The sequence below is a fragment of the Sander lucioperca genome, chromosome 1 (assembly GCF_008315115.2).
Source record: "Sander lucioperca isolate FBNREF2018 chromosome 1, SLUC_FBN_1.2, whole genome shotgun sequence".
Classification (NCBI taxonomy): domain Eukaryota; kingdom Metazoa; phylum Chordata; class Actinopteri; order Perciformes; family Percidae; genus Sander; species Sander lucioperca.
The window spans coordinates 27,105,186-27,130,621 of NC_050173.1; the positions used below are offsets into that span (position 1 = coordinate 27,105,186).

Sequence of the window (25,436 nt, forward strand, 5' to 3'; positions counted from 1 at the left end):
TGAGAGCCCATTCATATGGCTTTTACTTTGGGAAGCAGGACTGGCTTAAGGGGGAAAAAAGGAGCCTAAAAACAAAATGGAAGCAGGATGGATGGACGGAATGTAACCAAGAATGCATTATTAATAGTGTAGCAGAGGTACTCTGTATGCTGCCTGTCTTATGGGGGGATTTTGCCTCTTAGTGAAAGACTGAAAGAAAGTGCTTACATGGGTTAGTAGTAGAATATGTCTGCAAGACTAATAAGTTTATATTCTGAACCATGTTTACGTGATACCATGGACCTCTGTGGAAAGGAAGTGGGAAGAGTTGGGGTAATCCAGGAATTTTCCATTTGCAGGAAACGTTTTTTTGTGGTGAATTTTACTTGGGGTGTTTCTTTCCATTTTGACATCAACAAACTCACACTCACAGATCCCCACTGTGCAAAAGCTTTCATAGCGCAGGGAAAAAAAACTTTCTGAAATGTCATTGGAACTGCTCTGAAAGGTTTGGTGTTTAAGCTCAAAGGAAGCCCTGTACTTGCATGTTTACTGCACTGAGCTTGGCTAAAGTCAGACCCCTGCTGCTGGATAAATGCAAGGCTTTTTCTGTGCTCAGTCAGCACATTTTACTTGCCAATATGGGTTCAGTTTTTCTGACTTTTTCTGAAGAATGGGAGGTCAGCATTTATGGGAGGATGATACAACACCCGTGTAACATTTTGACCAGGGAATGGGGTGTAGTTTTCAGTTGGGTTCTTTTAAATTATAGCTCTGTCTATTTTGGACCATTGGAATGCCATTTGAGGTCAGCAGTTGGGTCAACTTGAGAGCTCTGTGTCATGTCAGTGGCGAGTTGAATTGAGGACAGCAATTCCAAGTTCAAAACCCAGACTTTTTATTTTCACTACACAGGAGGAAGTTGTTCATTGCCTGTTGCACAAACTGTTTGCCGAGTACAGCATAGCTTTGTTTGCAATATTGTTTTTTTTATCTTTCGGTACACACTGTTGAAGCTATTTCAGTACAACAATGCTGCCTGAGCTGGCAATACTGATTAGCATTGCAGTTCTGTATCTGCGCTGGAAACGTTCCCCACTCAACTTGTGGAGCGGGGTAGAAACATCTCTGTGCTTGTGTTTCCGTGGTAATCAAAACGAGTGTGATCAGCTCTCCCTTTAAATCTCTGCAGCCCAGTGGGCACTGCAACGTCCGGTCCGATTCACAATAAAAAGCAGTCTATCGCTGTCCCAGTTTTTGAGTATGTATACATGATGTGTGAACTTTAGCCATGCTAACCATATATGCTTTGACAACAAGAGGGAGAAGGATCTTTATTGCAGTTTTATCGTAGTTTTACAAAAAGTGCTAAGACTGGGTCATCCTTGTGGCCAAGGAGCTTTGTTGCATGGCATTCAATTCCTTCTCCTCTCTTACTTTCTGTCAGTTTTTTTCTATAAACTATCCAATAAAGCCCCCCAAAAATCTAGGTGCGTAGCCCAAAAGGTGCATGATATTTGAAGCGATACTGATATTCATATTAAGATTATAACTTTTTTAATCCAATAATGACATGTCAGCAACAATGACATATCGCAATACACAAGCTTCCCTTTCATTTTTTATTATTATTTTTTAAATAATGTCACCACAGTATGTGCTGAGCAGGACATTTCACAATTGAAAAATAAACTTGCCAGTGCTCTCTGAGGGACCACTTATGCAATGGCGACATTGCTTCTAAATGAATGATGATGGCCTGGTCCAAATATCCATCTATTCCTATTTAAGACAGCTGAGAGTAAAATAACTGGACTACACTTTTAAGTCTGACAGTTTCACAGTTTAATAGAAATAGTCTGTTGATGGAGTTATGTTGCAACATCTCAAAAGCAAATTCCATGATCAGTGGTTGGAAATCCATGCCCTCAGCTTCTTGCCCTGTATTATTTTTTTTTTTAGCACTCTCTGCCATCAAGTCCTCTCAATCAGTATAGGTCCATACATCTTTAACTGGTCTTTGACCCCTCTCTCTGTGTTTGCACCAGCAAACTAAACTTTGCTTCCCACAGCCTATCCACCTTCTTGAGCTACTATTAATCAAGATGGTTATTTAGATGATCTGTCGTAGATGCTGAATGTATTCCTCGTGGAGGCTGTGGCCTTAAGGACATATGCTGACAATGGCTGACTTCACATCATGGCACTGAACACAGCCATTACAGACAGGGAGGTAATTGGATTCACAAATCAGCCATGGCTCCCAGTTTATAGTGGCACTGGGCCTTAAGGGTCATATTTCAAAGACTGGTGGGCAGTTTATCAGAGAGGGGGCTTGGTGGTAACGAGAAACTGGTACAGGAGAGAGTCACAGGAGCATCTGAACTCTTCTTTTTGCCTCAGGGAAACAAAAATACACAGATAAAGAGTTGATCCTGAAACCTGTGTCCCAAACAAGGTCTTGTTAAATATTATAGCTCTCAGGTGAAATGGACTGAAATACTAGCATTGCTTTTTTTTCTTTTCTTTGATTGAAATTGTCATTTTTACTGTCTTGACTTTGCCTTCTTATACATTTTTTTGTTTGTTTATCTGATTCCCTTTTTGTGCTTTACATGTAACTTGTGCCTCTAAACCATTTATTCTATATATATATATATATATATATATATATATATATATATATATATTTCTTCCTGCTTGGTTGTTTTCTCCCATGTAGACAAGTAAAATGTGTCACTGAGTCACAGGGGGGGGTCTATGATAAAGTGTGTGTGTGTGTGTGAGACTGTGTGGGAGGAAAAGCTGAGGAGAATCTTCTTCCTGTCTTCCTCTCCTAGAGCTGAAACATACTGCAGGTTGTCCGTCATGCTTTCTGTGCTTGTCCCAACAGAAGTCAGGAAGGCAGATCGATATGAAGATTAATTATTGTGTCCAAGGCGAGGGCTGCACCAACAACCTGCATTTTTTTAGGCCTCTAGTGAGTGTCCAAATTCTGCCCTTTCTGACGAATGTTGAGCTTGAGCTTGTTAGTGTGGTCTCTGGACCGAAGCTGTGCTGAGAGAAAATTGGCCCAGGCTCCAGGGGTTATGCGCTGAGGCTCAGTGCAGCTCAGCACCACCAACAAGCAAACCAGGGGTCCCACAACATTTCCATGGGCCTAATAGAACCTCCTGGATATTAGGTGATAGGTTAACTGTTCTGAGCAATCTGATGGGGAGGGGTACCCCAAACTGTAGTGGAATTATATATGTTCCTCTTGGGCACCTAAAATGCCTAAATGAAATATTTTCTTGGATTGATCTGCTTTGGATCAGTTATAAAAGTCCAGGCTAAGATGATTTTTAGTCCAATGTATGAGCTATAAATACTTAAAATGGAAATGAATCCCTATTTATATTGCATTGTATTCTGTCAGTCTGCTTGTCTACATGAGGATTATTAAGTAGGTTTGTGCAATATACAGTATCAATGTGTTTCTAGCACATTGATAGATTGATATTGAAATTTCCAATATGTCATGTCAGTAAAGTGTTTGGGTATAGGCCTGTATTGCCTTAGCAGGGAAACTTGGCTAACAGCAGAATGATAAAGTCCCCTCCTGAAGGCCACTGTAGCATTTCTTAAGTGTTTTTTAAAGGTGTAGATGTGTTGAAATCATCAGATGAACTTGAATCAGTCGCAAACAGGTGTCTAAACAGCCCGTAGATATAGCAAAACAGATGATATAAAGGTTGTCAAAGTGCGTGTATCTCTCAATCACTCCATCAAAGAAGATTTACGTTATGAAAGTCTATTTATAAATGCCTATGTACTTATAAAACATATTCATGTATGTGATGTCCACATATTGTGGATATATTTTAATAATTCCTTTTTCTACCTCACCGTAGTAAGGTCTACATGCAGGAGAATATCACTGAAATATGCTTATTATAGTTTAATAATATTTTGCCAGAGGTAAAAGATTGACCATGAAAATAAGTCTGAATAGAAAAGGACTGAGAAAGGGGAATGGCTAATGTTTTTTTTGTTTTGTTTAGTTTTTGGCTTTGATTTGTATCTGGAGCATCCATAAAATACATGTTTGATTCAGGGTCAGTGGAGCAGCTAAATATTGTGCAGGACAGCCACTCAGTTATTTGGGTCTTTGATTTTCTCCTCTCTCATCCCTCTAATCTTGAACACTTCTGCTCTGCAAAATCTTTGACATTGTCCATTTCCAGTTCATTTTCAGACCGATGTTAAACTTTGGTCTACTATCTTACATCTCATCAGGAATGATGCAGTAGAATAATCTTTGTACAGAGTGAGTCTGTAATAAGTTGGATATGTTGCGTACTGTCTTGATGGACACAAATGTCAACTGTGATGATTACATAATTATGTTAAAGTTTTTTTTTTTTTTTTTGTTTTTTTTTGAGAATTAGACATTGTGCTGTGGTTGTTTCCTTGTTGCAGAGCATCATGCTAGTCACACTCTCTTGTTGGAACTTTGAGACACAGCATTCGTTGCTAGTCTCCAGTTCACCGACAATCCCATTTTTAAATAACTGTTGGAATGAAGCTGTCAGCACCAACAACTGTGAGAACAGTTGGTGGTTGTGTGTGCACACGCACACTTGGATGCTTTATTTGTGTGTTTACCCTGTCGGCATGGAAATGTCTGCTGTTGGAATTGAGAGAACTCTACATCACTCTCCTCTGCTTGTCAAATGTGTATTTGCAATTCATATGCTTAGTTTCAGAGATTAAAATTCATAGCAATTGTTAAATATCAAGTTTCCACCTGACCTGCCTCATTCATGGCCTGTCAATCACCACTAAAACCACGCCCCTTTCCAAACTTATATAACTCCGCCCTTCAGGCCTGTGGCACTTTTTTTTCCCTCCAAACAAACCAAGCAGAACAAAGAGGAGTGATATTTCAGGGTGAAATCCTGTTTAAAGTTAAGAGAAAACCCAAGTACAGATTGTGGATGCAGTGCAGACTGTGGATGCATTACTGATACAAAATCATCCATTCATCCATCCATCCATTATTCACCTGCAACCAGCGTAAACCTTCTCCCTGCCTTGACAACAATAAAACCTTGGAACGGCACTGGATCCTGTGTTTAAATGTGCACACCACATCAGATGTTCAGTGAACCAACACCATCAGCAATTAAGAGTTTTTTCAAGGTCCTTCGAGCCGGAGGAACATCTATGTAGGAGTATGGACCCAGAAGCTGTTTCAGCTGGAGAAGAGGGACAACATGGAGGAGGAGGAGGAGGAGGAGGAAGGCCACACAGAGAGAGTGTGCCTCCAACATATCTACAAGACTACCAAACCGAGTCTATGGCCGGCCATCCAGACCCTTAACCGAGTGTGCAGAACATGTGTCGTCAGCGACTTCAGAGACGGTTTTATTAAGACAGGAGGTATCACAATTAAAGGCTATGGTTAAAGAATTAGTAGGAAGAGTTCAACAGTATGAACAACAGAGCTACTCAGAGGAGGACTCAGAGGCGGAGCCACTGATTGGCACAGAGACACAGAACAGAGCCCAATCTGAGCCTAACCTGCAGCTGTCTGAGGCAGTACCTGTAAACCCTGGAAAAGTTTCCCAATCAGCCCAAACTATTTTTCCTTATGTCCCTAAGCCCTCTTTCCTTACATAATGTAAGCATAACAGACCTGCTCCAACCTCCTATGCAAGACATGGCCCAGAGCTTCAACTGCAGGAACACTCGGGTCTGTTACCTTTAACCTCATCAGCTCATGTGCACATGCCTGCAATTCAGCCTCCTTTATCTCCACAAATACCCCAGAGTCCTATTCAAATGCAACCAGTCCATATGCCACCAACCTCTTCTGCCCATGACTCATCCCACCAAATATACATCCCAGTACTATCACAGGGGGTTAGCACAGCTCCAGTAGGCTACAGCCCTCACAGTCAGTCACCTTTTCCCCTTCCTAGAACTCAGGTTACATCAACCAGTTTACAGCCATCTGCTTACCATCCAATATATGTAGATCCATACCAGTTCCAGCATGTAACTCAGCAACCTGTACAGCAGTCTCAACCCCAATACCTTACGTCCCGGCCACCTCCACACGCCCCACAGTTTACTGGAATTCCTCCTGGCCCAAGCTTTTCAGCACCTGTGGCTCCTGTACAGCAGGCTTTAAGGTATCCATCAAGAGTAGAGGGACCTTCATTCCCCTATTTCATTCAAAATTACCCTCATGAGTTTATCATGTTAAAAATGGCTTTTACAAACCTTCTACAAGATGAACCGGAATTGTACAAATTCCATATCATATTGGACCATCTACACCTTCCCTCTGCGCGCCATATTGCCCTTTCATATGCCCATGATCCACGACCTTTCTCCATGGCACTGGCGGCCTTGGAGTGACAATATGGCCAACCTCATCAATTGGCCCTCAGAGAGATCCAGACCATATTAAATCTCCCTAAACTGGCTCATGGGGATGCAGAAGGTTTTCAAAACTTTGCAGTTAGAGTGAGGTCATTAGTGGGCACGCTACAATCCCTCAGATCAGGAGAAGGTGCTGCTGAACTTGCCTGTGCTTCACATGTTCAGCGGTTATTGAGTAAACTCCCTGCAGAGCTAGTTTCTAACTTTGCTAGACATGCCCGCTTAGCCTCTCCTAATGCTCACTATGACTTAGTGGACTTCTCTGCATGGCTCGAGGGTGAGGCGGAATGTCAAGCTGTTGTAGCACAGGCCAACAACCTTCGTATTGGTGCTCCCCAGGCACAAAGGAGGGATACAAACCAAAGATTCAGGTCTCCTTCAGCTACCATTCTCCACGGGGCTGATCGGAAATCTCCACATGGACACAATGGATCCGGACATCAGCCACAATCCCAAATGAGGTACCCATGTGTATACTGTCAGTCGACCTCCCACTACCTGACTCACTGTGAAAGCTTCAAAGACTTGAGTACAGATAAAATAGTAAAATGGTTGAAGGAACTCAACAGATGTTGGAAATGTAGTAGAACTCACAAAGCAGCAGATTGCACTTTGAGAAAACCTTGCCCCAGATGTAATGGCCAGCAACTAGGCATATTACATGATGTTAATAGAAACAAAAGCGCATCTAGAGTGTTGTACGTGAACCCCCCAGAGTATGTCACCCAAAGTACTACTTAAAGTAGTTAAAGTTAGACTTTGCAACAGGAATAAGACATTTGATACCTATGCCATTTTAGATGATGGCTCAGAACGTACAATGCTGCTACCAGGTGCTGCTAAGTACCTTGGTTTGGAGGCAGAGACAGAAAAACTGTAACCGTAAACCTCAAAGTACCTGCTGCCTCATTTCCTGAGAGAAAATTTGCAATTGATGGTGCTTTTACCTCTGACATGTTTGTTGAGCAGAGTTACCCTATTGATAAACTCAAAAAAACGCTATCCACATCTACATGGTCTCCCACTGAGCTCCTTCTCTAAAGTTCAGCCACATATCCTGATCGGATCAGACAATCCATTCCTCATCACACCTATTGAGAGAGTCCAATATGGTCCGAAGGGATCACCAGCTCTGCGGTGAAGACAAGGCTTGGATGGGCTCTACAAGGACCTACTTCCCTTGGTGAGTTATCTGACTCTGCTCACTGCCTCTTCACATCACAAGCTAACTACTACACCGAGCTGAAACACCATGTAGAGAAATTGTGGCAAGTTGATATCTTCCCCTTTAGAAATGAGAAATTGATCACTAGATCAAAGCAGGATAAGGAGGCCATGGACCTTTTGAAGGCAAAGACCATACGAGTAAACACAGATGGAACTGAACGTAATGCAACCCCTCTGTTGAGAAGGAAAGCTGCACCTGAACTAAATGCACCACTTCAATCTGTAATGCCCCTTCTCCGTAGATCTGAAACTGGAGAAAAACCCTAGATTGGCTGACATCTACACTAATGAGATCAAAAAACTAAAGCATGCTGGTTACGTTGAGGAAAATAATGTGGGACCAATTGCTGAGTCCCAAGAATCTTGGTATATTCCCCATCACTTAGTTGAGCATAATGACAAACACTGTGTTGTATTCAACTGCTCCTTCACCTATCAAGGCCAATCACTCAATGACCAGCTCCTTCCTGACCCCATAACTCCAAATCTCCTTCTCATAGGGCGGCGAGATGCTTCTCTTCCACAGGCTGTTTACACAGATACCTGCTTGGACGGAGATGATGGAAGCATAGTCAGATACTAGCCGATCGCTTTTGGTCCTGCAAAAACTACCTTCCCAACCCACAGGTACGAAATAAATGGCATAAGGACACTCAAAATCTGAAGGTAGGAACCGTAGTACTGATAATGGACCCCCAACTACCTAGAGGACTGTGGCCCGTGGGTAAAGTGTCACGCCTCATACCCAGTCAGGATGGAAGGATCCGAACAGTGGAGGTCACATCTAAAGTTAAGAGGTTAATGTGACCAGTGGCCCGACTGGTCATTCTTTCATCAGTTCAACCTGATGATAAAGACTAACTTGTTATTTGTTTAGCAATTTCAAATGTTCCATTTGAAGGGGCGGCTGTTAAATATCAAGTTTCCACCTGACCTGCCTCATTCATGTCCTGTCAATCACCACTAAAACCACGCCCCTTTCCAAACTTATATAACTCCGCCCTTCAGGCCTGTGGCACTTTTTTTTCCCTCCAAACAAACCAGGCAGAACAAAGAGGAGTGATATTTCAGGGTGAAATCCTGTTTAAAGTTTAGAGGAAACCCAAGTACAGATTGTGGATGCAGTGCAGACTGTGGATGCATTACTGATACAAAATCATCCATTCATCCATCCATCCATTATTCACCTGCAACCAGCGTAAACCTTCTCCCTGCCTTGACAACAATAAAACCTTGGAACGGAACTGGATCCTGTGTTTAAATGTGCACACCACATCAGATGTTCAGTGAACCAACACCATCAGCAATTAAGAGTTTTTTCAGCAAGAAGTATTAATTGTCTTATTATTATTATTATTATTATTATTATTATTATTATTATTATTATAATAATCACTATTGGCTGATAGATTTATTGTTGATATTGTTGTTGGAACTCCTTGGAATATCCAATATCAGTCGGGCTATAAGAGTTTGTGTTCATCGTTGGTTTTGGTCTTTTCATGGGATTTGTTGACATCACAAAGAATATAGAATATCACCAGACTTGCCCTTTGAGAACACAAAGCAGTTGTAAGTTTCTATAAAATGTAACCTACCATATGATTTAGCTTAGTACTATTCCCCCTGATCGTGGATATTTATACATTTGATTAATATATTTGATATATATTGACAAGTGACAAGTGACTGAATGTGGTTTGTCACAAACAGTAGTTGGAAAAATGTGTAGGATTGCAACAAGGATTAATTTCACTATGGATTAATGTGCTATTTATTTTCTAACTTTTGGTCTATAGAGTGTTAACAAATGGTGAAAGATGCCTATTCCATTTTCATGAATGCTAAGCTAATGTTTTCAGAACGCTTGTTTCGTCCGACCAACTGTTCAAAACCCAAAGATATTTATTTTACTATCAAACACGACTAAGAAAAACAGAACATTCTCATATCCAAGAAGCTGGAATCAGAAAATGTTTGCCATTTTTGCTCAATTAATTGTTAATTGACTAATTGTGTCAGCTCTAATCTTTATATTGTGCTTATTAAAAGCTTACAATTTGGTTTACTGTTGGGGTAAAGGACAGGAGTAAAACAAAAAAAGTAGGTAGAAGTGAAATAATAATGAATATTACTAATTATTAATAATTAATATTATGCTTCTTGATCTTAGCACACTTCAGGAGCTTCAGCTCTCGAATGTAACTGATCTGAGAATGAGGAACATGATAAGAACCAGACAGCCGCTGAGAGGGTTGGCACAGTACGTGATAGGTAAACATCACTCAGCAACCTCAGTTTTTTTTTTTTATGTAGTTAGTAATCCGTCTGACATTACCATCTTGTTCTTGCCACACCCTTTCTTTCTTGTTTCCTCTCTTATCACATTAGCCATTGATAACAGTGTGACCACAGTTCCCAGTCTGGCGTGAGGAGAGACAGGAGAGAGAAAGGACAGGACAGAACAGATGAGTGGAGACAGGCTCAGCCAGATCATAGCCTCCTGAGCTATCCTTTGCATGATCTATGGGGCTTCATTTGTTTGTGCTGTTTTGGTAATTAAACAGGGGAGACCCACTCAGTGGAGTCTGGCTGTTGGCTTAGTTTCTCTCCCCTAATCTTCCCATAAGACCAGATAATTAATGGTGGAATGGCAGGAGTGCCTGAGGTCTTTCTGTTAATTGAAGGGATTCATCTTGTTTACTCAACTTACTTCTTCTTACCTTATTTAGAGCTTGGCCAGGGTGTCATCGCTGTGGTGGTCTATTATTTGAGATTTGGCATCTGTCCAGACGTCTAATGGCAGATGATATCGTGACGAAGTCCTGGAGCACCCATGAATATTCTTAGCTAGGATTTATCCCTCATCCTAATTGTCTGACAGTGATCATCATTGTTTGTTTTAGCCCCATATAAATGGATTATGAGAGTGCTGAAAGTTCAAGCATTTCAATTCCACCAAATCATCTAGTTTCAGTTTACGCTGTGTGTGTGTGTGTGTGTGTGTGTGTGTGTGTGCGTGTGTGTGCGTGTGTGTGTGTGTGCGTGTGCGTGTGTGTGCGTGTGTGTTTCAAAATAAACTTGTGTCCATCGTTATGACTGAACATGTCACCCAGTACAATGGTGTGGACATAGTATGATTAGAAGATTAAAAACTCAAATAACACTATCAGCTAATTGTATATATTTTTTTAACATTAATAAATAACACAATGCACAGAAGGATCTTGGTAAGAAGTTGATTTTTTCTTTATGTATATTTTAGTCACAATAATAAAAAGAATCTAAGAGATCTGCATTCAAATTGATTGTTTATGTTTAAAACAATCACTATTGTCTGATAGATTTATTGTTGATGTTGTTGTTGGACCTCCTAAATATCAGTATCAGCTTCAAATATCCAATATCAGTCGGGCTATAAGAGTTAGTATTCATCGTTGGTTTTGGTCTTTTCATGGGATTTGTTGACATCACAAAGAATATAGAATATCACCAGACTTACCCTTTGAGAACACAAAGCAGATGTAAGTTTCTATAAAATGTAGCCTACCATATGATTTAGCTTAATACTATTCCCCCTGATCGTGGATATTTATACATTTGATATATATTAATATATTTGATATATATTGACAAGTGACAAGTGACTGAATGTGGTTTGTCACAAACAGTAGTTGGACATGTAGCCTGCAGGTAAACAAAGCAGCTGTGAAATGAGAGATATACCATGGTAGAAGTGTTCCTGTGGGCAGCTAGCTGCTCATATCTCCCCTGGAGCGATATTTTGACAAAGACTTCTGAAGAGCTGAGCTGTCAGCATCAGCCTCCTGACCAGACTCTCATTAGCCAACACCACCACCAAGAAAACAGGCGAAATGAAGACACCTCTTCAGCAGCACTCCAGAGAAAAATGGCTTTTAAACTGCAAATTAATTTTGGAATCGGGAATTTGTTGGGTGAGGAGAAGGTGGGGAGCACATTTAGTAGTGTCTGGTGAAGTGGGCTTCTCTGTATGTGTCATATGCCACACAAATTCTCATTAATGTGTATCCTAGGTAGAACCTAATCCATAGGCGCTGCTAAAAGGTAAACACAGCAGTGTGGGGATGGGAGATATTCCCACGGTAGACTAGTTGTTTAGGGTTGTGTTTAATTGTCTTAGTACATGTTGCCTGTTGCTTAAGTCTCCTATTATGTCTTTGAGTCTTTGTAGTTGAGAGGCTATAATACTATGATAATTAACATGCAGAGAGAAACATAAGCAATCGCCCAGATAGCTGGCTCCAAAACGGTGATTGGCTTATGAATCATTTTTTAAAGTTCGCTTCAAGATCTCAAGGACACTTCGTCCTGGTGAGGTTCCCTCAAGATCGTTTAAGGAACAAAAATATGAGTCAGTTATTGTTACTTACTGTTCTGTTACTTTACTGCTCTGATCAACGAGTGGAGACATTTAAAGCACTAATTTCACGGATGTGTGGTTTGTGCTGGTTAGGGTACACTGCACTGGAAAGAATTTGGAGTTGGCTTGATGTGACCCCATCGATCCAGATCTGATGGAAGAATCTGAAGTAGAGCTCAGACATGACAACTCTTCATCTTGCATATTGATCTTGCATTAGAGCCCTTGTTAAATAAAAAGGTATGATTCTTGTAAAATGAAAATTTATTTTGTTGATGGAACAATCTCACTTTGAGGTCTATTTAGTCGTTGTTGTGGACCTTGCGATTATCTCACATTATCATGATCAGCAGACGGGGTTTGTCAGCTGTCTTATAATTGTAAATGTTAATATTTACATTTTCCAATATCAGGATTGAACTTTGAACCTCAGAATTTACAACAGGGTGAAAGGATAAAAGCACATATAGTTACATATGTGATACTGTGATAGAAAAAAAATACAAGCGGCGTATTGATCTACTATTTGATGACGCTGTGCTCCGTCAGCGGGCAACCTGCCGGGTTAATGCCCTCCTCCCAGCCAATCAGAATCAAGCATTCTTAAACGAAGTAGAATAAAACAGTCATAACACCACACAAAGGTTGTATCTGCAGTAAAATTCCATAATTCAGTATCACATTCATTTGCATTGACAATCATAACTCATCTGGAGCCAGTCCAGAATAACGCAGCCAAGAATGAACGCTTGTTAAAATTTAGAGGGCGTCCTCTTCCCAACAGAAGCCCTTAGGAACATATTTTAGCAGTATATCAGATGGAAATCTCTGCATTTTTTACTTTTCTACTTAAAGTGTATTGGGTTGTGTGTCAGTCTGAAATGAATCGAAAGAGTTAGTAGTTGTGTCAGAATAGTCAGATGCCATTTACATTTGTCTAGAGGCTCTCCTGCAAGGGAATACAAATGGAGCAGCTTTCACTTTACATTTGGACATCTCCATGAGTTTACAGTATATCACGCATACATGATAAACCTTACTTTCCAATCTTTTACCACCCACATTAGAAATGAAGTGGCATCATGACATTCAGGATCATTCATTAGACATCTTAAGTCTTTTGAAGTTTTCAGACCAATGGTATGGAACTGGGTCTTGTAGTACAGACAGGATTAGGGTTCTTCTGCTGTGGTCCATCATCCAGAAATAGCACAGGCTGTGTGCCGGCTGCTCTGGGACTGTGGTTACCGGAGGGCTTCGAAGTATTTAGAGGTCTGACCATGTTGGAGTCTCACCAAGGGCGGTTCTATTTAATGAAAAGTCTTTGCTAATCTGTCTAGAATTCTTCCACAAATCACCAGTGCATCAGTAGATTATTTGTCTATCCCTTAAAATCCATATGTAGTATTTAGTCTTGACATCCAGATCCATTAGCTTTAGACTATTGCACCTGTTTGACATCCTTATGTTCCATATTGAGGTTTCGAAATACTAACCTCAACCTAACCTTCTTAACCTCAATAATGTTTAATAATAATAATAATAATAATATTTAATTTGTTTCTTGTCCACCTGTCTATAAACCATGCAACCATGAAAGACCTATCTACAGCTTTGGTACACTAAAATTGCTAAATTTCTAATGAGAACCCCCAGAAATATTACTTGTGTTTTGGGAGGCCAGTTTTCATTCTGTTCATTAACTATCTAAAAATGTTCCCTTTTTTAAAACATAGCCAGAAGCAACGGGCTACATGATAAGAACCAGGAAGCTTTGTGACTCACACTTTTTCATCAAGACTGCAGAAAGGAACGACCTGTCCAGATGGAATGAGCATCGCAAAGCAACACTAATAATGTAATTTAATAATGTCACACTGTATTGATGTTGATGATGTGATATTATTGAACGATCCTAATTGAATATATTGTTGTATTCCTCCCATAAACAACTGATGGAGCATTATCATTGCTGCAAGATACCAGAATGCACCTTTGTGTCGAGTATGTTTAATTCATGAATTACATCAAGAACACAAGAACATCAGACAGGGGTTTTCTGAGAAAGGGTGTAAGGTGTACAGTGTGCCAAGCAACTGCTTCTCCTGTTAGACAAGTTCTCTATTGATTGAGTAGGGAGACTAAAATCGCTGAATCACTCCAGTTAAAATAATGTTCCTACTCTCATATTTCAATGGTAATGCATTCTGCACAGGACAAGTATTATTCTGTGGTAACCCAGCAAGTTTAATTTTGCTTAAAACAAAGTAATATTTTTTTGTAATGTCTTGTGCACGATTGCAAAAGGGTTTACACTAATAAGTAATGAAAAATCAGAAAAGTAACTACATAAGGCAACTATTTATAGGTGAATATCTGTGGTTGGAAAAATGCACCACATTTTTAAGACATGGGCATTAGCAAATACCGTAGTCTGCAATATATTGGTGTTGGAAATGTAATGCTTGACATAAGTTCCTGTTCTGGTGGTGAGCTCACAAATGGAGACTTGATAGAAAGCTGCCGAACTGCAGCCTCATTCAAAACACTCTGCTTCCACTTTACCACAGTTCTTTAGCATTTATTTTCGGTACGACATGTCTTTTTCTATTCACTGAAAGTTACTAAAATTGAAAATACTCAAGAAAGAATTGTTAAGTACAAGCTATACAGTAGCATCAGATATAACATAAAAATCGAATCAAGCAAGTGCTGCACTGTTATCCTTGCTTCCGATACTATAAAGCATTTGCCCAATGTATATGATCTCTTAATGGATATATGCTCCAAATGGAAGTAGGACTCCATATTCCTTTCGCCGATTGAATGGCCTCTGCTGGGCTTGGTCGCCTTCTCTATAGCTGGATAAGTGTGATCTATGAACTGGCTAATTGCCTTTGTCCTGATTGCTTCCATGACCAGGCCATTAAGTGTCTTGAAATGTCATTTCCTGGCCTAATTCTGTAGTATCCATCTGGGAGAGCAGAGAGGAATACTGTAGATGGTAATAATGCAATATTATTGTTTGGTTTATTTGTCAAATTATTGAAGTTCCCTAAGAGAGAGCATGGAATGTGGAAACAGCTGGGAATGTATAAGAGGACAGCAGATGGTTAACTCAAAGCTGTCATGCTACAATTGTGCCACACAGCTCCTGCACGAGGTCAGAATGAGGAGAGAAATTGAAGATTAGTAGAGGAAGTATTCATTCCTTTGGGAACTAAAAGAGCAGGGACTCCTACTCAAATGTCCATAGCTACTGTGAGAGATTGACTCAACATCTTGTTGACCCTCCAGTTTTGACCTATTGCTAAATACTTGACAGAATATGAGATGACTGTGCACTCAGTGTAACTGAGCCTGCTCTTTTTGGCAATGAACATTTAAGTAGCAGATTTCTTTTCAAAGCTGAGAATCTTTTGTATCCATTAGGGGTGGAACGGTACATGTATTCGTATTGAACCGAAACGGTACGGGCGTCTCGGTTCGGTACATGAATTTACACGGAGAATACACGGTATAAAAATAAATAAAACTTGCGTGCAAATGAATTAATGTAATGTGGAACTACTGTTACATACGCGTTTCTTAGGGACACCTAATCTGTAGCCCCGCCTTAGATCTGAAGCTCCCAAGCTCCGCCTACATCATGTCGAGTCGGTCCCTTCTTATATAGCCTACTGTCTATGGTCGGTCCAGTGAGTCCACCGAAGCAAACTAGTCCCTTCCATATACAACCAAACACGGGTGTACAGTAGCTGTAGGCCTATCCCTTCTTGCCTCGACCACAAATGGCTTCCAGGCCCATTTGCTTCGCTGTTTGCTTCGCTGTTTGCTCCGCTGTTAGCTCCGCTTTTAGCTCCGCCGTTAGCTGTTAGCTCCGCCGTTAGCTGTTAGCTCCGTCGTTAGCTTCGCTGTTTGCTGCTAGCTCCGCTGTTAGCGTGTGAAGCTAACGTCACAATTCGCCAACTGCTCTGTGTAACCGAAGCTGCTCTTTTAACACCCCTGCTCTGTGCATTCACATATGAGAGCAGCGCTTGTCTCCCATATCACACTAGCTGATTGTCTTATTTTGTTTACAAGTTCCAGATGGAGGCTGGAGATGACGTGGGGTAGCCTACTTATTGTTTACATCTTACTTTATACGCTTCAGGCTGTTGTAGCTAGCTCAGGGGACAGACTGGATGACACTAGGTGCTAGGTGGTACAGCCTGAGACATGCACAATAAAAAAAATTGCCTTCTGCATTTTTGTTATGCTTTTCCCTCCATTGTACCGAACCGTGATTTCTGAACCGAGGTATGAACCGAACCCTGACTTCAGTGTACCGTTCCGCCCCTAGTATCCATTAGGGGTAGACATACATGACAAGAAATTAGGGCTGAACGATTAATTGCATTTGCAATAATATCGCGATATGTTAAAACGTGATTTCCTAATCGCAAAGGCTACAATTTGGTCACATGACTCGCGAGAGCAAATCAGTCTGCACTCCGCCGAGAAAGCATCAACTAGCACGCTAACGCTACACTGTACCTTGAGCTGAATTCTGTCATTCAGACATCTCTGAGTTGTAGTTTAAAACTTTTACAGCCATTTTAATAAAATGAAGGGTTTTATTCTGGTTCGAGTCCATACATGCAGTTAATGGACAGACACGCAGAACTGAAGGCTCGGTTGGCAACTATTAGCTAGCTCTGATTAGCGGTTAGCTCCGGTTAGCGGTTAGCTCCGTTATAAAGATATGAGTGGAGGAGCTGCCACTGAGAGGGGTAACAACCAGGCGTTCAGGGAGCTTTCACAGCAGCGTGGCCGCGGTGTTTCAACAGTTTTATTAGTACAGTTAATCCCACAGCAAGAACACCAGCAACTAGCTAACGTAACGATAGCCTCTCTGAGCAAGTGCACTCGGCAGCACGCAACTTCACGAGGGGGAGCGGCAGGACGCAGCTCCTCTCTGTGCACTGTAAAAAAAAAAAAATACACTGTTGTGTGTGTGTGTGTGTGTGTGTGTGTGTGTGTGTATATATACTATATTTTTACTTTTTTAACTGTCTAGTGTGTAATTTTGTGTTGTTCATACTATAAAATTATTTATTGTTTGTCTTTGTTGAATAATACAGAAGACAAAGAGCTTAAAAAAATAATCGAATCGCAATCGCAATATTTGGGAAAAAAATCGCAATTAGATTATTTTCAAAAATCGTTCAGCCCTACAAGAAATACTGTAGGATTTGACCAACTGCAAGAAAGCAAAGGTAGTTAAAACACAAACGAACTTAAAGCTTGGTAACTACTTAAGATTTATATTTCAAAAAGGAGTTTTGGCTTTGACACAAAGACACCAGAGTGACAAAATGTGTTCTATTCTGGTGCTTGTTGGCGAGGGAGATAAGCGGGACGAGGACAGATTTGACAAAGTAAAGCTGTGATCGAGCATCAGTGGGTAGATAGAAGACAGTTCTTGAGTAGCAGCCTGCAGATCATGAGTTTGTACTGACAGTGTTTAAACTTGATTTTTCCAACTAATGTTATTAATAGGGTATGTGCTGTCACTTATAAATATGCAACTCTCTCTGAACACACATTTTGCAAGTCATACATTAGGGCTGAAACTAACATTTTTATTTTGATTAATTCATCATCTCCTCATGTCAGAAAATAGTATAGAATAGTGCCCATCACAAGTTCCTAGAGCCTAAGGTGACATCTTTAAATTGCTTGTTTTGTTTTTTTGTTTTTATAAATATTACTTTTCTTCAATAAACCTTACCTACAACTATGAGAAATATATTATTCACTCCCTAGCCCAGTTAGTGTCAATTCAGCGCACCTGCAGAGCAGCAACCCCACAGTAAACTCCTTATCAGCCTACCCACATTTTAGACCCACATTTTAATGCCTTTGTTGATCATCTGTGATGTGGGAATGAGATTTCCACAAAGTAAAAGTGTGCGTCCAAGTCTTAGTTTCGTCATAAAATCCTAGCAGAGCATCTCTTCTGCTGGCTGCTGACAGTGTTGTCATCCGAACACTCAGTCACATTGGATGGCAGTAGAGGAGGTTGTACCAGCTTCTGGTTCAAAAGTAGTTTAGCTGACATCAGCACTGGAGTTGAGAGCCTTTCGAGCAGCCAAGAGACACGAGTCATGCTGCCCTGCCATGCGCTGCCCTCCGTTTCCATTACCCTTCTCTCCTTCCATCACAATTAGTTTTGTGGTGAGGTTCCTTCGAGATTTGGTTTGTAAAGTTCACACCCTGCCATGCTTTTGCTCCTGCATTCCTCTGTGTACAATGACGTGGCCAAAAAAAAGAGTGCAGTGATTTGAATGATGACTAATGGTCTACTTGTCATGGTCTACTGATGACTCGAATCGTCAACTTTAAGGAGACAGCCCTACTAATTATGAAAAGCTATATTTATATATTATGGATGCTGTCTCACATTTAGTATTATTCTGTCCAGCTGGCATGATGCATGTGTTTTGTATCTTCTTTGCTATTGTTCTCCACTACAGCTGACTGGTCCAATAACAAAATCAAAAATCACCACTATGTAGCCATTTTCTCCATTCTGAACGAGTATTGTCAGAACACAAGCCAGTAAAGTTTAGTTTTGGGATAACTTAATTTGCTGATTGGAGTATTTGGAAACAATATTGGCAATAATCCTGCTACTACAGATCTGCCAAACTCTTATTTTGAAAGAATTTAATGCGAATGGTGTACACATCTTGCCCGACAATGTTAGTGTCTGCCTTCTGTGTGTGCTGTTACCACTTGACTTAGCATCAGAATTTAATGCATTACTATTCTTCCTACAGTGGCATACTTTGCTTGTGAAGCTTTCACCAGGGGTCACATTAAAAAGATCATTCACTTTACCCTTTGTCACTGTTTCTCTCTTTAAATGAGTCAGAGCTTAGCTTTAGCATGCATCAGTGGAAACCCAAGGCATTTGAATAAATCAAATAAATCTTTGTGTTCCTAAGTGGGTGTTTACTTGACTGAGTGAAACCTGTTGTGACCCCCAAGCTCTCAGCCTCCCCGAAGTAAAACAAAGATGTTATTTTGCGCTATTCTGCCCCTATTTTCCTATTTGCTTTATTTATGCCTTACATTTCAGTGTGGCAGCTTTTGGAATAGATTATTCCTGACTTGTTGCCTGGTCATTACATGATGAAGTTTCTCTTGCTTCACTGACTAATTCCTTCTGGTACACTAAAACCCCTCTTTGCCACAAACTCATTCCCTCCCCCTTTCCAGTGACAAAACAACAAGGGATTTCAGACAGTGAGTGCTGACATTTTCTGCCACAGGGTCCATTAGCACTCTCATCTGTGACTAAATATTGTTTGTTTTTTATTGCACTCACAGCTCCAAATGTTACAATGTCTGTAAAGTAAAGGCAAAAGGGGACAAAAGACAAAAAATGCAAATTTTCATGTAACGTAGATTTTAAGCGTGGACACGCAAACATTTTTGTGTTATGCCATTTAAAAGACAAGACTCTTATGTCTTCAATTCCATGTTGATTTTGGAGCCAAAACAGTGTTGCCAAGTGTGGGTACAGAAACAAGATCCATTATTTTTTCAGTTAAATCTTAAAGGGGTATTCCACTGATTTTACACAATGAAGACCAGTTTACTTACCATGATAAATTATCCGAATTGAGCTTGAGAATTAAGATCTCTCGCAAAAAGCCTGCTTTACAAACTGGTAAGTGCCCATGTCTTTCGAACGTCATTTCCCGAGACAGGGATGCTCAAAGGAAATACTCTGTTGAGTTGCATTATGGGAAGTGCTTTGGAAGAGTTTTTGGAGTTTGACCCATATACAGTATAGGACTATAAGTCAGGATCGCTCGTAGGGATGGATGATATGCCCTAAAATTATATCAAGATTTTTCAGGGTATATCTGCAATAATGAGATGAATATTCTGTGCAAAAAACGCTGTCAACACACTGTAGGCCGTGTTTTGGACTTCCTGATCCACAAGTAAAAGCAGAGGCGACTGAAATGGCAGCCACAGGAACGTCTGCAGATGAGAGCTGTGACAAGCATCATATTATTAATCACAACAGAATCCGCACATGCAATACTGCATACATAACTGTCATCTTTTGAGCAGGGATTCAGATTGGGTTTTCACAAAACTGTCTAGAAGTAGGAGCTGTAACTACTAAAAGCAAGAAAGGGCCTTCACTTGTACACTCATCAGTGGTTATATCAAGGCAGCATATTTGTCCCTGTTAGCAGTGTAGATCGTGATCAACATCAGACTTCACAGTGATGACTTCAGCTTACTGGACCAGAAATCAGAGTTCCAACTTGTGGAGAATGACAAGTAGCCATCTGGTAATTCTTCTCTTCAGACCTGTATGGGAGCTACATCCCGAAATAGCATCAAAGGCAAAGAGTTGTCTTTTGAAAATGGGCTGTTGCATCTAGACTGCTGAGATCTCGCTTGTATTGTCACTCAGGGGGTCTGATACATTTGGATGAGGATACGATCACACTCATTCTCATTTCAGAGAGGGGAACAGATGAGACAAACAATACAAACGAATAAGGAGCATTTTTATTAATTGACACACAAGGGAATAAGGCTTCTTATCTACTCTCCTTCAAACTAAGCACAGCCTCTGGGATGTGTCTGAAGTGTACTGACAGGTTGTAGGCATGCTTTTCAAAACCAGACTAAAGCAGGGTTTGCAACGAAATCTGTGAAGTTGCGACATTGACTGTAAGTCAAGAAAATTTTGCCTAATAACGCAAATGTGGCTGAAATTTGACACTGGCTGCAGGACTCAGCCTTCCAAATTATTTTAAATGTATTATCTTTTTTGAACAATAACCTAACCCATTTAACAGATTAGGAGATCAAACTTGTCTCATCTGGCTTAATGCTCTTGGAGTGTATATATATATATATTAAAAAATACTGCAGTATATTAAAAAATACTGCAGTAGAGTGACACATTCACTTAAGGCGTAAGTATAGACGATTGAGGCAGAAAATGACTGAAATGCAAAAAGGGGAGAAAAGCCTGTTGCTTTAAGTCATTATGTATGTCGAGATAATGACTATTGTTAGCTCTACATCAGGGGTATTCAATTAAAATTCAAAGAGGTCCAGTTACTAAAATTTCCTCCCAGTAAAGATCCGAACCTTATCATGTCTAAATTGTATCCTATAACCTACCCCTACGCTATCAGACACATTGAACTTGTATGGAAAACAAATGTCTATCTTTACCATTAATAAAATTAGTCCTTGCACAATGGACTTAATGCCTACATTTCAAGTAAAAGAAAACACGACAGAATTTGAATTAAATAAATAAAAAGTCCCTCTTTTAGATTTTTTTTTTTTTTTTTACGATTTCCTTTCCTAGTGAGAGAAATTGGGCTGTGACTGCACTGGTAGTTGTTTAAATCCTGACTTGAATGGAGTTGATGGTTACAGTAGTGCTAAACTACAGTAGTCCATTCCCTCACAAGGATAAAATATAGGTGGTCTGAAGCACATTATAGAGCAAGTGAGATTTCAGAACAGGCAGCAAATAAGACAAAAAATAAAAAAGTCAATAGCAGCTAACCGCTGGAGTGAAGAGAAGCTTTCGTTTGAGAAGACAGAAGGGAGAGAACAAGATGTGGCGTCAAATGAAGTCAAGGTTTATGGACAAGCAGATGGTGCCAAAAAATTGTGATATACATTTGAAGCTCAGTCAGTCCCTGCTGCAACCTAATCCCATTTTAATTAGGAGGAATGACCTGCACCTTACTCTTTAGGGGGAACTCATATTTACTTTAAATAGTGTCTGTCACAGTGTCGAGAGCTTCCAGAAGCATCAGCTCAGCTGCTTATTATCAATCAGAGTGCATCATGTGCAACCTCAAAGAGAGACACTACTTTGTGAGCCTCTATGTTCAAGTCTCAGAAACAGGTTTTAACAACTAGCAAGCGTTTTCAGCAATTCAGTTGTCGAGCCAAGTGTGTGCTTTACAGATGACCATTCACAGCTTTAATGGCCGCACTCAGACACACACAGCTCTCCCAACATGTCTTTGTAAAGTACATTGGAGCCAGCGAGCCTCTCATTAGCCATTCCTCTGGAACACAAAAACACATCGACATAGGCTGGATGTTTTCCTGACAGACTGCAAATGGCTTCACCAACCATTTAAGGTAAGGGTGAGCGTTACCAAAGTCATTAGCATTAGAGTGTCCATGCCAGTCGTAACGCATGCCATGCTGTAATAATGATACAGCAATTGCCCACATGGCAATATATCCTTACCTACCGCAGCCTAAATGTTGATATCTTGATCCGACCATACACAGCATGCATTAAAGTATGCTGTCTTTCAAAGGAGAGGCCAGATGGTAGAAATTCTGGGGCCTCGAGGACAGTATAAAAGAACAGTTCCCCTTGGAGAAACCTACATTTTCATTTTATTGCCGCTTACCACGAGAGCCTCGTAGATTTATTAGTCCAACGTTAAGCATTGCTCTCAGAAGACATTGCACATGCACATGTAAGCTAACATGACCTTATCAACTGCTGTGTTGTCTTGTAACACGCACACACACACGTTTGCTCACTACATTGCAGTAAGGGCATGGGCCTTTGACAGTAGAAAGCTGATGAATCTGTAAACCAAAGAGTTTTAGTGAGTTTAATGAAATAGAGATGAGTGGATGGGAGATTTAAATAAATTAACCTTCAGTGAATTCCCCGAGGCTTGGAGAAATGAGGGCATCTGACGAGGCATGTTTTCTTTCTCACTGATCATATGAATAGTCATGACATGATTATGGTGAGCTAGTTAACCTGAGCTTGTGTTTGAAGCACAGCAGAAGTGAACACTGAATATATTGACAAACTCAAATGTTCCTAGGAGTGGAAAACAAAAATGAATTGTCCTCCACATTAATAACCCTTTGCATTTTGTATTTTGCCCTTTTAAGTGTCGCCGTGTGTGCCATCTCCATATGCCAATGTATTTGTATAGTCTATATCGCATGCAGAGTAGAGGCAAATTCGTAAATGCACAATGAGATGTTCCAATGCTAGCATTGTTTCAAAATGTCATCACAGCATTAGGGAATATATTAACCTTTACCAAACTCCCAACTGTAAGAACATTATTCTTTCTATGTACTTATCATGATATTAACCCTGATTGGTGCCCTATGATATTTAATTAAAGATGCAAAATGGGAAAAAATTGGGATGTTTGGTCTATATTTTTGTGTGTTTTGAAACTGCCATTTATTTATGCCAGTTAAGTGTTTTTTGTCCTGCATTTTCTTCTCATTGACACTTCCCTGGCTCTACAGCCTTGTCTAATTTGGGAAACCTGTGCAGTGCCTGTTCAAAACGTACCTGTTTGGAGCTTGCCGATTGCTTGGCCTGTGGTATTGCTGCTTGTAGCTTTCTCCAGAACCATTGTACCACAAACTTACTTACAGAATCTGGATCCAAAAGCACTTAATATGCAACCCCACTGAAAACTACTGACTTATGGTGTACTTCTACTAGGAACACATTATACTACTAAATTTACCTGACAGAGAAATGTTCCTGGTTACGTTGCAGATTCGGTGTAAAGTAGAACGGATGAACGGTTCTCGAGATATTCTAAAGGCACACAAACATACACACATATGCAGAGGGTCCTCGATTTTATAGTTAGATGTCAGGTACTTTTTTTTTTATTTTAACAAATGTAGTTAAGTATTTCTTTTTTTTAAATATTTTATTCATTTATAATTACAGTAAAAAACAGTGTTAACCAGATGCCAGAGGGAAAACTGTCTACAGAGATGCTAATATCTAAACTATTTAAATGTCATGTTGATAAAAGACTGACTCATGGAATCATAGTATGCAATGTTTGATAACATACTTAAACATAAACCCAAAATACTCTGCATTGTGAAACGCGATTTTGAATTTGAGTATTAAATATACTGTAGTTAATTCCATTTTTTTTAAATGTTTAACTTTATCATGGAACTATTTGACAGAAGCTGAATGAACACGCACAACCAGCCAGTGTCCGCAGATGAGCTGATGTGTGTGTGTAGTACGTCCACTATATACAGTGGGGAAGTGTGTAATTTTTATCATAGGTACTCTTCAACTGTGAGTGACGGAATCTAAAACAAAAATCCAGAAAATCACATTGTATGATTTTTAAGTAATTCATTTGCATTTTATTGCATGACATAAGTATTTGATAGATCAGAAAAGCAGAACTTAATATTTGGTACAGAAACCTTTGTTTGCAATTACAGAGATCATACATTTCCTGTAGTTCTTGACCAGGTTTGCACACACTGCAGCAGGGATTTTGGCCCATTCCTCCATACAGACCTTCTCCAGATCCTTCAGGTTTCGGGGCTGTCGCTGGGCAATACGGATTTTCAGCTCCCTCCAAAGGTTTTCTATTGGGTTCAGGTCTGGAGACTGGCTAGGCCACTCCAGGACCTTGAGATGCTTCTTACGGAGCCACTCCTTAGTTGCCCTGGCTGTGTGTTTCGGGTCGTTGTCATGCTGGAAGACTCAGCCACGACCCATCTTCATCATGCGCCTACTGAGGGAAGGAGGTTGTTGGCCAAGATCTCGCAATACATGGACCCATCCATCCTCCCCTCAATATGGTGCAGTCGTCCTGTCCCCTTTGCAGAAAAGCATCCCCAAAGAATGATGTTTCCATGTCCATGCTTTACGGTTGGGATGGTGTTCTTGGGGTTGTACTCATCCTTTTTCTTCCTCCAAACACGGCGAGTGGAGTTTAGACCAAAAAGCTCATGACGCCGTAGTGTGTTACTAATGGTTTTCTTTGAGACTGTGGTCCCAGCTCTCTTCAGGTCATTGACCAGGTCCTGCAGTGTAGTTCTGGGCTGATCCTTCACCTTCCTCATGATCATTGATGCCCCACGAGGTGAGATCTTGCATGGAGCCCCAGACCGAGGAAGATTGACCGTCATCTTGAACTTCTTCCATTTTCGAATAATTGCGCCAAGCTCACCAAGCTGCTTGCCTATTGTCCTGTAGCCCATCCCAGCCTTGTGCAGGTCTACAATTTTATCCCTGATGTCCTTACACAGCTCTCTGGTCTTGGCCATTGTGGAGTTGTTGGAGTCTGTTTGATTGAGTGTGAGGACAGGTGTCTTTTATACAGGTAACGAGTTCAAACAGGTGCAGTTAATACAGGTAATGAGTGGAGAACAGGAGGGCTTCTTAAAGAAAAACTAACAGGTCTGTGAAAGCCGGAATTCTTACTGGTTGGTAGGTGATCAAATACTTATGTCATGCAATAAAATGCAAATTAATTATTTAAAAATCATACAATGTGATTTTCTGGATTTTTTGTTTTAG

At 40.4% G+C, this 25,436-nt stretch overlaps 1 protein-coding gene and 1 long non-coding RNA gene across 8 annotated transcripts in view; one reads left to right on the forward strand and one right to left on the reverse strand.

Moving 5' to 3' along the window:
• LOC116052427 (ecto-NOX disulfide-thiol exchanger 2) overlaps positions 1 to 25,436 on the forward strand; it is a 178,233-nt gene that overhangs the window by 55,464 nt on the left and 97,333 nt on the right. The window lies entirely within an intron of this gene.
• LOC118495083 lies at positions 2,446 to 5,496 on the reverse strand. Its single transcript, XR_004897405.1, has 3 exons — positions 4,942 to 5,496; positions 2,602 to 2,607; positions 2,446 to 2,456 (listed from the first exon to the last, which is right to left on the reverse strand). It is a non-coding gene; the product is annotated as an uncharacterized LOC118495083 (long non-coding RNA).